This window comes from Triticum aestivum, chromosome 5B (assembly GCF_018294505.1).
Source record: "Triticum aestivum cultivar Chinese Spring chromosome 5B, IWGSC CS RefSeq v2.1, whole genome shotgun sequence".
Taxonomy (NCBI): Eukaryota; Viridiplantae; Streptophyta; class Magnoliopsida; order Poales; family Poaceae; genus Triticum; species Triticum aestivum.
Window position 1 is genome coordinate 529945179 of NC_057807.1, and position 6000 is coordinate 529951178.

Below are 6000 nucleotides of genomic sequence, written 5' to 3' on the forward strand. Positions count from 1 at the left end.
AGTGCACAAAATGGGCATAGACCCCTCAAGAATTAAACCTACCAAGACGACCTTTAAAGGCGTCATACCAGGTGTAGAAGCCAATTGTACAGGCTCGGTTATACTGGAAGTGGTCTTCGGATCCCCGGATAACTTCCGAAGCGAGGAGTTAATCTTTGACATAGTTCCGTTCCGCAGCGGCTATCATGCTCTGCTCGGACGTACCGCGTTTGCAAAGTTCAACGCGGTGCCACACTATGCATACCTCAAGCTCAAGATGCTAGGCCCTCGAGGAGTCATCACGGTCAACGGAAACACTGAACGCTCTCTCCGAACGGAGGAACATACAGCGGCTCTCACGGCAGAAGTACAGTGCAGCCTCCTAAGGCAATTCTTGAGTCCGGCTGTTAAGCGACCGGACACGGCTAAACGCGCCCGGAGTAACCTACAACAAGACCACCTGGCACGTTCCGAGCACGCGTAGCAGTGCGGCCCCAACCCCAGCCCCTGCAAAATTTCAAGACAGGTCCTTCGCGTACATCATTACGCTCTAGAGATACCATGGGCATGGGGGGAGGGGCACGACCACGATAGGCCCAGAATGCGGCTTAACCACACCAGGGGCTCTCAAGTGTGTCGTTCTTTTTTCTTTTTCTCTTTTTCTTATTTTTACCCACAGGGCTCTGTTCATCAGAGGCCCTGTCCGGCAGCAGACCTGCCGAACTCACGATGCAACAGCCAGGGAAGGAGAAAGGCTACAATGAATATCCAGGTGGTCTCCATTACGAGCATTAAATCTGTTTTATACACCATTCCGTAGCCTACCCCTGGAGGGGGACATGTTTAATAGTCCCATCCCTTGCTTATCGCACCATTTGTATCGTTCTGCATTCACCGCATCATTTCTTGAATAAACAATGCAGCACCTTTTTGCTTACAATTGCATTTCTTTCTTATACATATGTTCATTTATGACATGTTGCATCCGCACACTTTGGTACGGGTAAATACACTAGGGGCTTATGTTTCCCGCATCATGGTGTGATAAGTTCGAACACTTTCACAAGTGCGGCACCCCGAACTTATAGCATTATATGCATCGGCTCCGAATCATGTCTTGGGTCAATAGTTGGGTTTGCCCGACTCCCATGTTTTGGTACCTTATGTTCCGTTGTATCGGCTAAGGTAGCACTGGGAGAACCACTACGATTGCGCCCCAGTTGAGCTGGGCGAGGGCCTCAGTGGAGAAAGCTAAAACTGACCTCATGATGAGGCGAGAGCCGGTCGCTGTTCGAGAGGTTTTTTGCGAGTCCCTAAATACTTATGCAGCTTAGAGCGAGGAGCCGGCTTTGTCCAGCCCAGGCGTGGATAGCGCCCCAAATTCGGCCTTCCGAACACTAGGGGCTTCGCCGAAATTTAAAATTATAGAATTCTATGGCTAAGTGAGAGTGTTCAAGCGTTATAAGTCCGGTTGCCTTGTTCGTTGTGTTGAGCGCCTCCCTAGATGGACCCAAAAATAGGAACAAGAGTGCTCAAATTTATCCCAAACACCCCAGCACTCGTGGCATGGGGGCTGAAGCCGATGACTTGCCATCTCTCAGATTTGATAAACAGCCGCACAGAAGGTAATATTTTAAATTAACAAGTGTTGCTTAGCGCATATGAACAAAGTTTTCAGCGCACAGGATAACAAAATGCGAGTCTACTCAAATATTACATCTTTGGAGCACTAACCCGCAATAATGCGGGCACCCTTCAGGACACTCTTATAATACATCTCGGGCGTGTGATACTCCTTGCCCAGCGGTGGCGCGTCCATCACAAGCTTCTGAGCATCCATCTTGCCCCAGTGCACCTTTGCGCGGGCAAGGGCCCGACGGGCACCTTCAATACAGGCGGAGTGCTTGATGACTTCAACCCATGGACACGCGTCCACCAGCCGCCGCACCAGGCCGAAGTAGCTCCCAGGCATGGCCTCCTTAGGCCACAGCCAAACTATGAGGCCCTTCATGGCCTGTTCGGCCACCTTGTGGAGCTCGACCAGATGCTTTAGCTGGTCGCTAAGGGGCACCGGATGTCCGGCCTCAGCATACTGAGACCAGAAGACCTTCTCTATCGAGCTCCCCTCCTCGGCCCTATAGAAAGCGGCAGCATCGAACACGCTGCGGTGCAGATCTACGAACGCTCCTGGAGAGCTCCGAATTCGGGTAAGTGATAGGTAATTCACACTCACATGCTTACTTTGCATGAAAAATGCCTTACCCGCCGCTATTTTCTTCAACGTCTCGACTTCCTGGAGGGCCTTATAGGCTTCGGCCTTAGCGGCTTTGGCACTCTCAAGAGCCGTTGCAAGCCCGGACTCTCGAGTTTTCGAGTCACGCTCCAAACTCTCATGTTTTTCCACGAGAACCTGGAGCACTTGCTGTACCTCTGCCACCTGCGCCTCCTGCCTCTCTCGCTCAGTGCGCTCCACGGCCGCATTATGTTTGGCCATGGACACCGTCTCCTTCAGGGTCGCCACCTCGTTTGTGGCCCCTGCAATACCCACGTTATCCTTGTCATTCTTCTTGCAACCAAATCCTTTTCTGTAAGGTACAATTTTAATAAGGTGTTACTCACCTTCCGTGTCCTCGAGCTGCTTCTTGGCACGGCCGAGCTCGCTCTCGGACCGCTCGAGGTGTTGCTTCAAAGTATTGACCTCCGTAGTCAATGCGGCAGAGGTCAGCAGCACAGCCTGCAATCCCATATTGACATATTTTTTATATGACTCCTGCGTATATCTTATTAGATCCTCAGTCCGGCTTTTCTTTCCGAATACTGAACCGAGCATGAGGGGCTACTGTCAATGCGGTACTATTTTACATATATCAAAATTCTTACCTCAAAGCCTGTTAGAAGGCTGCAGGCTTCGGTCAGCCCGCTCTTGGCGAGCTGAACCTTTTGAATCACTGCACTCATAACAGTGCGGTGTTCCTCTTTGATGGAGGCGCCATTGAGCGCCTCCAGCAAGCTATCCGGTGCCTCCGGTTGGACGGAGGCTGCCGGCGTCATGGTATTGCCCTTCTTACGAAGGGGCCGCCCGCCGGACTCCGGAGCCACTACGGGTTCTGGGGCCGAGTTCGGTGCAAAGTCCGGGAGGTCGCCCTGCGGTACCTCCGGGGCCTCCTCCTCCTGGCGGTCCCTTCCCGGGATCCCACCTCGGCATCATCCGCATCACGGGGGGTGGAGGCGGTCGTAAGAGAATCCATATCCGACGCACCGAAGGACCCGCTCGACGAAGCGGGAAGATCATCCTTGGGCGGACTGTAGGGTTGTATGCGGCATTAGAAAGACACTATGTGGCGAAAAGAAAAACCATGAAGTTATTCGGGAGTCCGGATACTTACGATCTCGCCAGGGGCTTGGCCCTTGGAGGCCAATCCTCGTCGTCATCTCCGGCGTTGGTAGAGCAGTCCGAGGGAAGAGTCCTTCCCTTCTTGGACCCTTCGGCCTCCCTCGTTGGGGAAGCCTTTCTTTTCTTCCCTCCCCCCGCCAGGAGGGCTTCCGAGGCCTTCTTCTTGGCCTTTTTCTCCGGCACCACGTGGGGTGATGGAGCCAGCAGCCCCGTTAAGCGGGCGTCCGCTGGGTCCTCTAGCAATGGGGCCGGATAGATAGTCTGTTCAGCCTTCTTCAACCAGTCCTGTCAAAGGAGGGGGAGTTTAGATCCCGCATAGAGTCAAACTATGGAAAACAAGTGTCCCGTAAAGGGCAAAATCGCTTACCTTGCTAGACGGACGCTGCGAGCTAAATCCGTGATCTTCGGTAGCGGATGCGGGGGCCTCGGCGCCCTTAAACAGCACCCTCCAGGCATCTTCGTACATAGTGTCGAAGAGCCCGCTCAAAGTCTGGTGCTGCGCCGAATCGAACTCCCACATATTGAAGCCCCGTCGTTGGCACGGGAGAATCCGGCGGATGAGCATGACCTGGACTACGTTGACAAGCTTGAGCTTCTTGTTCACTAGCTTTTGGATGTAGGCTTGGAGTCTGGTCAGCTCCTCCGAATCACCCCATGTCCGGCCGCTATCTTTCCAGGAGGTGAGCCGTAAGGGGATGCCAGATCTGAATTCAGGGGCCGCTGCCCATTCAGGGTCACGCGGCTCGGTGATGTAGAACCACCCCGATTGCCACCCCTTAATAGTTTCCATGAAAGTGCCCTCAAGCCAAGTAACGTTGGGCATCTTGCCCACCATGGAGCCTCCGCATTCTGCTTGGCTGCCCTTCACAACCTTCGGCTTGATACTGAACGTCTTGAGCCACAAGCCAAAGTGGGGATGGATATAGAGGAAGGCCTCACACATGACGATAAACGCCGAGATGTTGAGGATGAAATTCGGGGCCAGATCATGGAAATCCAGGCCGTAGTAGAACATCAGCCCCCGGACAAAGGGATGGAGTGGGAAGCCCAGTCCGCAGAGGAAATGGGAAAGAAATACTACCCTCTCATGGGGCCTAGGGGTGGGGATGAGCTCTCCCTCGTCGGAGAGCCAGTGCGCGATGTCGCTGGATAGATATCTGGCGCTGTGCAGCTTCTGGATGTGCCCCTCTTTAACGGAGGAGGCCATCCACTTGCCTCCCGCTCCGGACATAGTTGGAGAAGGTTGAGGTGAGATGTGTGGACTTGGGCACTGGAGCTCGAGTTCGCGGAGATGGATAAGCCAAGGAGGAAGAAGGCGCAGGTAAAAGGGTTGGATCTTTATCCCCTTATATGGGCGGACGAAAACATGCGTCCCCACCGGCCTGATAAAACTCGCTTATCTCCCAAGCGCCGCAATCAATGGAGCTGTTGGGTTACCCACGTCCGTATTGATGGGAATCCCAGAATAAGGGGAACACGATCTCTGCTTCGACAAGACGTGCCAAGGAAACCGCTTCGCTAAACACGCTGAGGTGGTACAATAAAAACGATTCGAGTAAAGGCTTGGTAGTGGTGTGACGTCACGCCACCAAATACGTCAGCAGATTGAACTTGTGTAAATATTATTCTCTCTACAATGGTATGTGGAATTTATTTTGCAGAGCTGGACACTATCCTGGTGTTCACAATCTTCTATAAATTATTCGGAGAAGGAACCTGCCTTGCAACGCCGAAGACAATATGCGCACCGGACTCATCGTCATTGAAGCCTGGTTCAGGGGCTACTGAGGGAGTCCTGGACTAGGGGGTGTCTGGATAGCCGAACTATCATCATCCGCCAGACTCCAAGACTATGAAGATACAAGATTGAAGACTTCGTCCCGTGTCCGGATGGGACTTTCCTTGGCGTGGAAGGCAATCTTGGCAATACGGATATGTAGATCTCCTACCATTGTAACCGACTCTGTGTAACCCTAGCCCTCTCCGGTGTCTATATAAACCGGATGGCTTTAGTCCATAGGACGAACAACAATCATACCATAGGCTAGCTTCTAGGGTTTAGCCTCCTTGATCTCGTGGTAGATCTACTCTTGTAATACCCACATCATCAATATCAATCAAGCAGGACGTAGGATTTTACCTCCATCAAGAGGGCCCGAACCTGAGTAAAACATCGTGTCCCTTGTCTCCTGTTACCGTCCGCCTAGATGCACAGTTCGGGACCCCCAACCCGAGATCCGCCGGTTTTGACACCAACAGCAGTGATGCTACATAATCAAAGAACTATGAAAGTAAGTATGGTCATACAGGGCAAGAGGTACTCACAAGAGCAATGCAGTTTGCAGTATAGTTGCAAGATTCTGTGGTCCCTTGAGAATGAATGTTCTTCTGCTAACAGTTTTCGTACAAGTGAGACATTAAGGCAAATGCAGAAATGTAGTTCAAATTGTGATGTGATATCATAGACAGTACCTTAGGCTGCAGCCAAGACCAATGTGAAACAAGATTATTCCAGTCACCGTCGGATAAATGTAGCACCGGAGACTTACAGAAATTTCGTTCAGAGGCTTGCCATCGAAGTGCGCTTGCCTCAGGTAGGAACGATGCTTCATCAACGAGTGCTTGAA